At 51.6% G+C, this 10,000-nt stretch overlaps 1 protein-coding gene across 3 annotated transcripts in view; it reads right to left on the bottom strand.

The window, feature by feature from the left end:
• The window catches only part of LOC122250678 (homeotic protein spalt-major), a 493,326-nt gene that overhangs the window by 317,617 nt on the left and 165,709 nt on the right, over nt 1-10,000 (bottom strand). The gene's annotated exons all lie outside the window — the stretch shown is intronic.

The raw sequence follows: 10,000 nt of genomic DNA, 5'->3' as shown, positions 1-10,000 counted from the left end.
AAGGGGTGGGGAAGGGGTGATGAGAGGGGGATGGGGAAGGGCATGGGGAAGGGGTGGGGGAAGGGTGATGAGAGGGGATGGGGAAGGGGTGATGAAAGGGGATGGGGGAGGGGCGATGAGAGGGGATGGGGAAGGGGTGATGGGAGGGGATGGGGAAGGGGTGATGAGAGGGATGGGGAGGGGTGTGAGGAGGGGTGGGGAAGGGGTGATGAAAGGGGATGGGGAAGGGGCGATGAGAGGGGATGGGGAAGGGGTGATGAGAGGGGATGGGGAAGGGGTGATGAGAGGGGATGGGGAAGGGGTGATGAGAAGGGGTGGGGAAGGGGTGATGAGAGGGGATGGGGAAGGGGTGATGAGAGGGGATGGGGAAGGGGTGATGAGAGGGGATGGGGAAGGGGTGATGAGAGGGGATGGGGAAGGGACGATGAGAAGGGATGGGGAAGGGGTGATGAGAGGGGATGGGGAAGGGACGATGAGAAGGGATGGGGAAGGGGTGATGGCAGGGGATGGGGAAGGGATGATGAGAGGGGATGGGGAAGGGGCGATGAGAGGGGATGGGGAAGGGGTGATGAGAGGGGATGGGGAAGGGACGATGAGAAGGGATGGGGAAGGGGTGATGAGAGGGGATGGGGAAGGGGTGATGAAAGGGGATGGGGGAGGGGCGATGAGAGGGGATGGGGAAGGGGTGATGAAAGGGGATGGGGAAGGGGTGATGAGAGGGGATGGGGAAGGGGTGATGAGAGGGGATGGGGAAGGGGTGATGAGAGGGGATGGGGAAGGGGTGATGAAAGGGGATGGGGGAGGGGCGATGAGAGGGGATGGGGAAGGGGTGATGAGAGGGGATGGGGAAGGGATGATGAGAAGGGGTGGGGAAGGGGTGATGAGAGGGGATGGGGAAGGGGTGATGAGAAGGGATGGGGAAGGGGCGATGAGAGGGGATGGGGAAGGGGTGATGAGAAGGGATGGGGAGGGGAGGGGGAGGGGGCGAAGAGAGGGGATGGGGAAGGGGTGATGAGAGGGGATGGGGAAAGGGGTGATGAGGGGGAGGGGAGTGATGAAAGGGGATGGGGGAGGGGCGATGAGAGGGGATGGGGAAGGGGTGATGAGAAGGGATGGGGAAGGGTGATGAGAGGGGATGGGGAAGGGGTGATGAAAGGGGATGGGGGAGGGGCGATGAGAGGGGATGGGGAAGGGGTGATGAGAAGGGGTGGGGAAGGGGTGATGAGAGGGGATGGGGAAGGGGCGATGAGAGGGGATGGGGAAGGGGTGATGAGAGGGGATGGGGAAGGGGCGATGAGAAGGGGTGGGGAAGGGGTGATGAGAGGGGATGGGGAAGGGGTGATGAGAGGGGATGGGGAAGGGGTGATGAAAGGGGATGGGGGAGGGGCGATGAGAGGGGATGGGGAAGGGGTGATGAGAGGGGATGGGGAAGGGACGATGAGAAGGGATGGGGAAGGGGTGATGAGAGGGGATGGGGAAGGGGTGATGAGAGGGGATGGGGGAGGGGCGATGAGAGGGGATGGGGAAGGGGTGATGAAAGGGGATGGGGGAGGGGTGATGAGAGGGGATGGGGAAGGGACGATGAGAAGGGATGGGGAAGGGGTGATGACAGGGGATGGGGAAGGGATGATGAGAGGGGATGGGGAAGGGGCGATGAGAGGGGATGGGGAAGGGGTGATGAGAGGGGATGGGGAAGGGACGATGAGAAGGGATGGGGAAGGGGTGATGAGAGGGGATGGGGGAGGGGCGATGAGAGGGGATGGGGAAGGGGTGATGGGAGGGGATGGGGAAGGGGTGATGAGAGGGGATGGGGAAGGGGTGATGACAGGGGATGGGGAAGGGGTGATGAGAGGGGATGGGGAAGGGGTGATGAGAGGGGATGGGGAAGGGGTGATGAGAGGGGATCGGTGTTATGGGAAGATTTGGATGAGAGGAGGGGGAAATGGAGGGATTATGAAGGGGGGAGGAGGAGTGAGAGGAAGTGAGAAGAGGGATAGGAAGTTGAAGAGAGGAATATGGTAGAGGAATAGAATAAGGATGAAGAAAGAGTAAAGAAGGATGGGGAGGTAGGGGAGTGAGAAAGGGGGGAGGGGGGTAAGGAGAGATAATGGGGGTCCAGTAGGTGAGGAAAGGGTTACGAGGGGAAGCTTTAACCCGTATGAATAATACATGTAAGGGCAGAGAAGAGGAGGAAGGCAGGCAGAGTAAGAGGGGAAAAAAAAATCATACTAACAGCTATACCTTGGGACTGTGATAATCTTTAATTGTGGTTCTTATCCTAATTCTTGCAATGATTCAAAACTGTTTTATTTTTTATTATGAATGGCCAACTGAGGTAATTAAATTAATATTGATGATGACTGTAATATACCAGGACAAGAATTAATGATAGTGTCATAATGTTAATATAAATGATATCTATGTATTGATAAATGATGTTTATAATAATAATGATAACGATGCTAATAGGAATGGTTCTGATATTGATGATTATGATAATGATGATAGTGATTATAATGATAGTGAGAATGATGGCAATATGATAATGGTGACTGGGATGATAATTATGATAAGGATGATAAGGATAATAACAAAATAATTGTGATTAAGAAAAGGATACCGAAAATGAAAGGAAAACAAACCCCTTTTCCCCAACACCCCTTCCCTCCCCCCCTTCACAAATATAACCCCCCTCCCCACCAAAATTCCCCAGCCTCAGGACACGTAGCTAAATGATATTAAGTAATCGTTAATTGCTATATATATGTTTACCTTCGCAAGGTCCTTTGTCTATAACAACACGAAGTCATATAGACAGAGCGGCGGAGGGGAAGAAGAGGGAGGGAGGGAAGGAGGGAAGGAGGGAAGGTTGAAAGGCATGGGGAGGGATGATAGAAAGGAAAGGAGGGAGGGAGGGAAGGAGAGAGGGAGAGAGGGAAGGAGAAAGAGAGGGAGGGAGGGAGGGAGGGAAGGAGAGAGGGAGGGAGAGAGGGAGGGAGGGAAGGAGAGAGGGAGGGAGGGAAGAAGAGAGGGATGGAGGGATGGAGGGATGGAGGGATGGAGGGTGGGAGGGAGGGAGGGAGGGAGGGAGGGAGGGAAAGAGAGAGAGAGAGAGAGAGAGAGAGAGAGAGAGAGAGAGAGAGAGAGAGAGAGAGAGAGAGAGAGAGAGAGAGAGAGAGAGAGAGAGAGAGAGAGAGAGAGAGAGAGAGAGAGAGAGAGAGAGGAGAGAGAGTGAAGAAGGAAATGAAGGGAAAGAAGGAAAGAAAGAGAGAGGGATTAGAGCAGGGAGTGGAAGGAACTGAGGAAATGAAGAAAGGAAGGAAAAAAGGACGAATTGAGATAGGAAGGGAAAGAAGGAGGGAAAGAAGGAGGGAGCGAGGAATGGGAGGAATGAGGGAGGGAGAACGGGGGGGAGAGGGGGGTGGGTGAGACAGGTGAGAGGTACAGACGCCCACTAACAGGATGCGGGCGCGAACGTGTCTGAACTGCACCTCTCCCTTCCCCCCTCCCTCCCTCCTATCCCCTCCCCCCCTCTTTCCCCCGTTCTCTTCCTACCCCTCCCTCACTTCCCCTCCTTACCCTTCCCTTCTCATTTCCTACCTCCTTCCCCTCTTCTTATCCCTTGCTTATTCCCTTTCCCTTTTCCTCCCTCTCCCTCCACTCCTTCGTCCTCAAGCCCTTGTGATGGACCTAAAGGAGTGCACTCGGAAATTATTGCATCTTGGAGAATAGGCCTACGCTAAATCGTAATAGTAAATAGGTAAATGATAATAACTGAAAGGTAAATAATAGGTAAAACGGAAATAATAAATTTGAATAATGTTGATGTTGGTACGAAATCAGTTAGAAAAGCGTGGGTATTGCAATAGTTACTATCTAGTCATTTCATCACATCAAGCTTAGTTGATCTAATGATAAACTTTGATCACACTTCCAGACATGTCTATTGTTACGTCATATCTACGTCATTCCAAATACCAAGTATCTAACAGCAATTGCAGGCTCAGATCCATCTATGTTCATTCAATTATAGAATATAACAAAACGATGTTTTTATTTTGTACATCCGTGATCATCGGCAAATTACTTGATAAAAAAAAATTCGGTAACTTTCCATTCAACTCTAAGGGATCTGTTCATAACATTTCACAAAATTATTCCCAAAGCTATCGTCAGTAAAGTCTCAGTAAATATTCAGTGAACGGATGAAGTTTTCAATGTTCAGATCCCAATAGAGCTTTTAGGATACACCAGGAAAAAAATAATAAGAAAGAATATAAATAAAAAAGATAAAAGACAAAAGAGAGAAAAGACGTTTTCCACGTTTTCAAGTTCGAAACTCATCGTCTAACATCTTATCATGTATTGCCCATATACAAAACTACAATTATGCATACATATCAGCCTATCTATCTATCGATCGATCTATCAATATGTATAAATATTTACATCCACACATATGCATTTATATATTTCTTTTTCTTCTTCCTTTTATTCTCCTTATCCTGATTCTTCTCATTGAAAGAAGAAAAACATCAGCATCTGAACCCCTCTACCGTTTCGAGTCGGAAGGTCCTTCGCCTGCTAGAGTGACTTCGATGCAGCAAAGGAGAGGGGAAGGGGAGAGGGAGAGCGGCAGGCGAGAGGAGGAGAGGAGAAGGGAGGGGGAAAGGGGGGGGAGAGGGATAGGTGAGAGATGTGGGAGAAGGGGAGAGGGGAGAGGGGGGGATGGGGGAGGGGTGGAGGAGGTGGGGAAGGGGAGGAGAGAGGGAGGGGGGGATGGGAAGCGAAGAGGAAGAAGGGGGAGAGGAGGGGGAAAAAAAGGGAGGGGGGGGCGAGGAGTGAGAGAAGGGGAAGGGAGGAAGGGAAGGAAGGAGAAGGAAAAGGAGAGAGGCTGGGCGGAGAGGGAGGGGGGGATAGCGGGAGAGGAGAGGAGATGAGAGGCGGATGGGGACGAGGAGAGGAGGGAGTGAGAGGAGAGAGGAAGGGCAGGGGGAAAGAGGTAGGAGGAAGGGGAAGAGGAGAAAGGGGGAAGGGAGGGGGGGGGGAGGGTAAGGTGGGGGGGAGGCCACGGGGAGGAGGTAGAGTTTTATTTGAGTTGAGGGGGGGGAAAGAAGGGAAGGGGAGGGACAGGGAGAGGGGGAGGGAGGAGGGTGAGGTGAGAGAAGGGGAGAGAGAAGAGAGATAGGGGAAGAGAGGAGAAGAGAGGGAGAGGAGGGGAAGAAAAGAGGTTAGGAGAAGGGCAGGAAAGAAGAAGGAGAACAAGGAAAAAGAAAGGTAAAAGAAAGAAAAAAGAATAAGAGAAGAGAGAGGGGAAAGGAAAAAGGGGAGAGAAAAAAGGGAAGGGAAAAGGGGGAAGAGGTGGGATAGTAAGGAAGAAGAGAGGTGGTAGAGGGGAAGAGGTGAGAGTAGGGAAAGAGGAGGTGGGAAGGGAGGGGGAAGAGGTGGGAGAAGGGAGAGAGGAGGTGGGAAGGGAGGGGAAAGAGGTAGGAGAAGGGGAAGAGGAAAGGGGAAGGGAGGGGAAGAGGTGAGAATAGGGAAAGAGGAGGTGGGAAAGAAGGGGGAAGAGGTGGGAGAAGGGAGAGAGGAGGGGGAAGGGAGGGGGAGAAGAGGGGGAAACGAGGGGAAGAGGTAGGAGAAGGGGGAGAGGAGAGGGATGTAGGTAGGAGAAGGGAGAGAGGTGGGGGAAGGGAGGGGAAGGAGGTGGGAGAAGGGGGGAGAGGAGAGGGAAAGAGAGGAGTAATAGCTGGATAAGTAGAAGGGGAAGAGAATCGCGAATAGGAGGGAGAAGTAGAGGAGGGGAAAGGGGAGAGAAATGGGGGATGAGTTACGATGGAAAGAGGGGAAATGCCGAAGCGAAAGGGAAATGAAAATAACAAAAGAGATGGAATAAAAAAGAGCAAAAAAGGTGAAGAAGAAGAAGAAGAAGGGGAGAAGAGAAATAAACAGGGGTGGGGGGTGGGGGGGTGAGGAGGAGGAGGGGCGGTGTCGTACTCGGGTCGTCACTCAAGAAAGAGAGTCGCACCGTGTGAACTATCAACACGTAGACAAGGCGGAGGCGTTTCGGGCGTCTGTTTGTAGAGGCGCCATACAGCCTGCGAGACACGGCGCTGCGCCTTCCACTTCCTCCTCCCCCTCCATCCCCCTTTATCCTCTACCCCCCCACCCTCCCTCATCTCTTACGACTTCCCCCCCTACCTTTCTACTTCTTTACCCCCCTCCCCCCTCCCATACCCTCCTTCGACCCCCACCCTTCTATGGCACTCCTACGACAGTCATCCTACGACCTCCCTTCCCCCCCTCCCCTCTTCCTCCTCCCCTCCAACCCCTCCCACCCCCCGATCCTCCTACGACGACTCCCCCAAATCTTCCCCCTCCCCTTCCCTCCCACACCGACTTCCAAGCCTCATGCACTGCACACTAGCCGCCCTACCGCCCACACAATGCGGGCGTGACGAGAGCCAAAGAGCTATGAAAAGCAGAATGAAGCAGGACACGGCGCCTACCATGGGGCGTCAGGAGGTGTCTTTATAGCCACACTCCCTTCGGCGCCTGCGACAGGTACATACACGACGCGGACGCTGAGGGAGAGGGGTTGGGGCTGGGTGTGGGCGTGGTGTATGGAGTCCGTGGTGTTCAAAATCAAATTCTAATGTCAGATTCATATATCTTGGTCCTATATGAGGTGGTGTTTGAGGTGTTCCCATTCAAAATTCAGTTTCTAAATTCAAAGACTTTATTCTTAAATAGTGTTCCACGTATCTAAATTCAAATTCAAATTCAATTTCAATTTCAATTTAGATAGTATTCGAATTATTCAAATCTAAAATTCAGTTTCAAATCTAAAAACTTCATATAAAGGAGAGAGGGAGATGAGGGGGGGGGGGGTCATGGCAGAGGCGCTCGAGGTATTCAAAATCAATTTCAAAATCCATATAATCCCAAGGTTATATTATGTCAACCTGAGTTTCGGTTTTGTCGGGAATGGTTGCCATGGATATATGCAACATATGCATTGTTTCGATTTACAGAATTAGTTCCCTCTGGGAAATAAGTATAAAAGGAAACGTCAATTAATCACCTTGCACTGTGGAATTATTCATTCTCATTCATGCTTTCTTGTACGTTTGTCATAGAGACTTTTATTTCTGACATTCATTTATCACTTAAATAAGAGTTTGTTGAAGATTTTGCTCACGAGTTTGTCTGTCTGTCTGTCTGTCTGTCTAGTTGGATCATTCCCGCATCTGTAGTCACTCCTTTTTGTCATTCAGCAATTACTTACATCTTTCAAATCTAATGACTATAGTTGCAACAAAAATAAGAACTTATTAAAATGAAATATTCCCAAAGAAAAAAAAGTCACACACTCGACCCTCCCTCCACACTCATCCCACCATTCCCCTCCCTATCCCCCTCCCCACCCCACCCCGCCATCATCTCCAGGTTATGACTCCCTTATCTTGATCGGCGAGAGTCCTTCGCGAGTCTCCCTGGGCCCTCCTCCTCCCTCCTCCCTCCTCTCTCCTCCTCCTCCTCCTCCTCCTCCTTCTACTTCTTCTCCTTCTCCTTTTTCTTTCCTTTTCTTTTTTTTTCTTTCTTCTTCTCTTTCTTCCCTCCTCCTCCCTCCTCCCTCCTCTCTCCTTCCCCCCCCATCCTCCTTCTACCCTCCTACCCTCCCTCCTCCCTCTCCTCTCCTTCCCCCTCCCCCCTCCTACCCTCCTACCCTCCTACCCTCACTCCTACCCTCCTACCCTCTCACCCCCCATCCTCCCCCCCCCCCACACCTGTCCTGCCGAGGTTGTATTCAGAGAGTCCTTCGCATTGGCGTTGTAGGCTCGTAAAACAGCAGGCACCGCGGGCGTCCCTCGGAGATTCCTTTGTATTACGGGGACTTCTCGACTCTGCTGGGCGGCGCGATGAAACCTCTTTTGGGCGCGAGATGCCGTGATAGAGATGTCCTAAGCCCTTCGCTCGGGATTCTTTAGGGGGGGGAGGGGGGAGGGAGGGATTCTTGTCGGGATTCTTTAGGGGGGGAAGGGGTGGAGGGGGGTTCTTGGGGGATTCTTTTGGGGGTATTTTCGGTTTCTTGGGGGCTTTTGGTCGGCTGTTTGAGGGCTTCTTGTTGGCCTCTTGGGGGCTTCTTGGGGCTTCTTTTGACGTGTCTTCGGCTTCTTTAGGGTTTGTTGTCGGCTTTTTTTTTCCTTTTGTCAAAGTCGGTCTTTTTATAAGTCAGTCAGCCAGCCAGTCAGTCAGTCAGTCAGTAAGTCCGTAAATCAGGCAGGCAGGTAGGCGGTCAGTCAGTCAGTAAGTTAGCCAGTCAGTCAGTCAGTCCGCCAAGCAGTCTGACTGACTGCTTGTTAGTCGGCATGTCTGTCTGTCTATTTCTAAAGTGTTCTCTTTCTCTATATTTGTTTGTGGTTAAACTTATAAAAGTCAGTTTCAAAATATTTGTTTTTTTTCTCTCTCCATGTGTGTGTGTGTGTGTGTGTGTGTGTGTGTGTGTGTGTGTGTGTGTGTGTGTGTGTGTGTGTGTGTGTGTGTGTGTGTGTGTGTGTGTGTGTGTATATGTGTGTGTGTGTGTGTGTGTGTGTGTGTGTGTGTGTGTGTGTGTGTGTGTGTGTGTGTGTGTGTGTGTGTGTGTGTGTGTCTGTATGCGTTTAACACCTTTAATATGCTCTACTGAAATCAAAATGGCTCACTACCCAATCAGACTTAGGAATACCCTTAACCTCTCTCTCTCTCTCTCTCTCTCTCTCTCTCTCTCTCTCTCTCTCTCTCTCTCTCTCTCTCTCTCTCTCTCTCTCTCTCTCTCTCTCCCTCTCTCTCTCTTCACTCTCTCTCTGTCTCCTCTTTCCATTTCCACCCTTGCCCTCCTCTCCAGCCTTTCCCTCTCACCCTCACCTTTCTCTCTCTCACACTTCATCTTCTCCCTCTCTCCCTTTCACCTCTCACCGCGCACCCTCCCTCTCCCTCTCCTCTTTATCTCTCTCCTTTCCACTCTCCTTCCCTGCATCCCTCCACTCCCTCTCTCTCTCTCTCAACTTTCTTCCCCCTTTTTTTACCATCAATCCACTGGAAAGGTTCCCTAATGGCCTCATTGTTTCCCCCCCCCCCTTCCATCCCCCACCACGCCCTCCCTCCATTCCCAACTCCCCCATCCACTCCCCTCCCCCAACCCCCAACCAAACTCCTCCCCCACCACTCCCGTCCCCGTTCCCCCAACTAAACTCCCCACCCACCCCCAACCACCACCACTCCCCTCACCCTCACCCTCACCCCCCCTCCCACCCCCACCACCCCCCCTCCTCCCAGTCTCAAATCTCCTGCAATTGTACAGGATTAGTGTAGCCAACTGGAAGGATCATACTGGTCTGCCATTGGGAGTCCCTCTCTCGCCTCCAATACCCGCGCCATATGTACCTTTAATCTCATCCACTTTTCGAATGGCCTCTTTCGGGCGCACGCATTGGAAATTCATATGGAAAGGCCACGGCAGCATTTGCGGCGGCTTAAGGGAGAGGAGAGGGAGAGAGAGAGGGAGAGGGAGAGAGAGAGAGGGAGAGAGAGGAGAGGGAGAGAAAGGGTGAGAGGAAAGTGAGAGGGAGAAGGAGAAGGGTGAGAGGAGAGTGAGAGGGAGAAGGAGAAGGGTGAGAGGAGAGTGAGAAGGTTGAGAGGGAGAGGGGTAAAGGAGATAGATAGATAAATAGATAGATAGAGAGGGAGAGAGAGAGGGGGGGGCAGAAAGAAAGAAAGAGAGAGAGAGAGAGAGAGAGAGAGAGAGAGAGAGAGAGAGAGAGAGAGAGAGAGAGAGAGAGAGAATGAGATAGATTGAGAGAGAGCGAGAGCGAGAAAGAGCGAGATAGAGAGATAAAGGGAGAAAAAAAAAGAGATAGATAGATAGAGAAGCAGGGAGAGAGAGAGGCAAAGAGACAGAGAGAAGCAAAGAGAGCGAGAGAGAGAGAGAAACAAAAAGAGAGGAAAACCAAATTCAAAATGA

This window comes from Penaeus japonicus, unplaced genomic scaffold (assembly GCF_977035675.1).
Source record: "Penaeus japonicus unplaced genomic scaffold, GWHDUDI00000001_assembly GWHDUDI00000031, whole genome shotgun sequence".
NCBI lineage: Eukaryota > Metazoa > Arthropoda > Malacostraca > Decapoda > Penaeidae > Penaeus > Penaeus japonicus.
The sequence above is the reverse complement of the archived record's forward strand: the minus strand, read 5'-3'. Positions and strand labels throughout refer to the sequence as shown.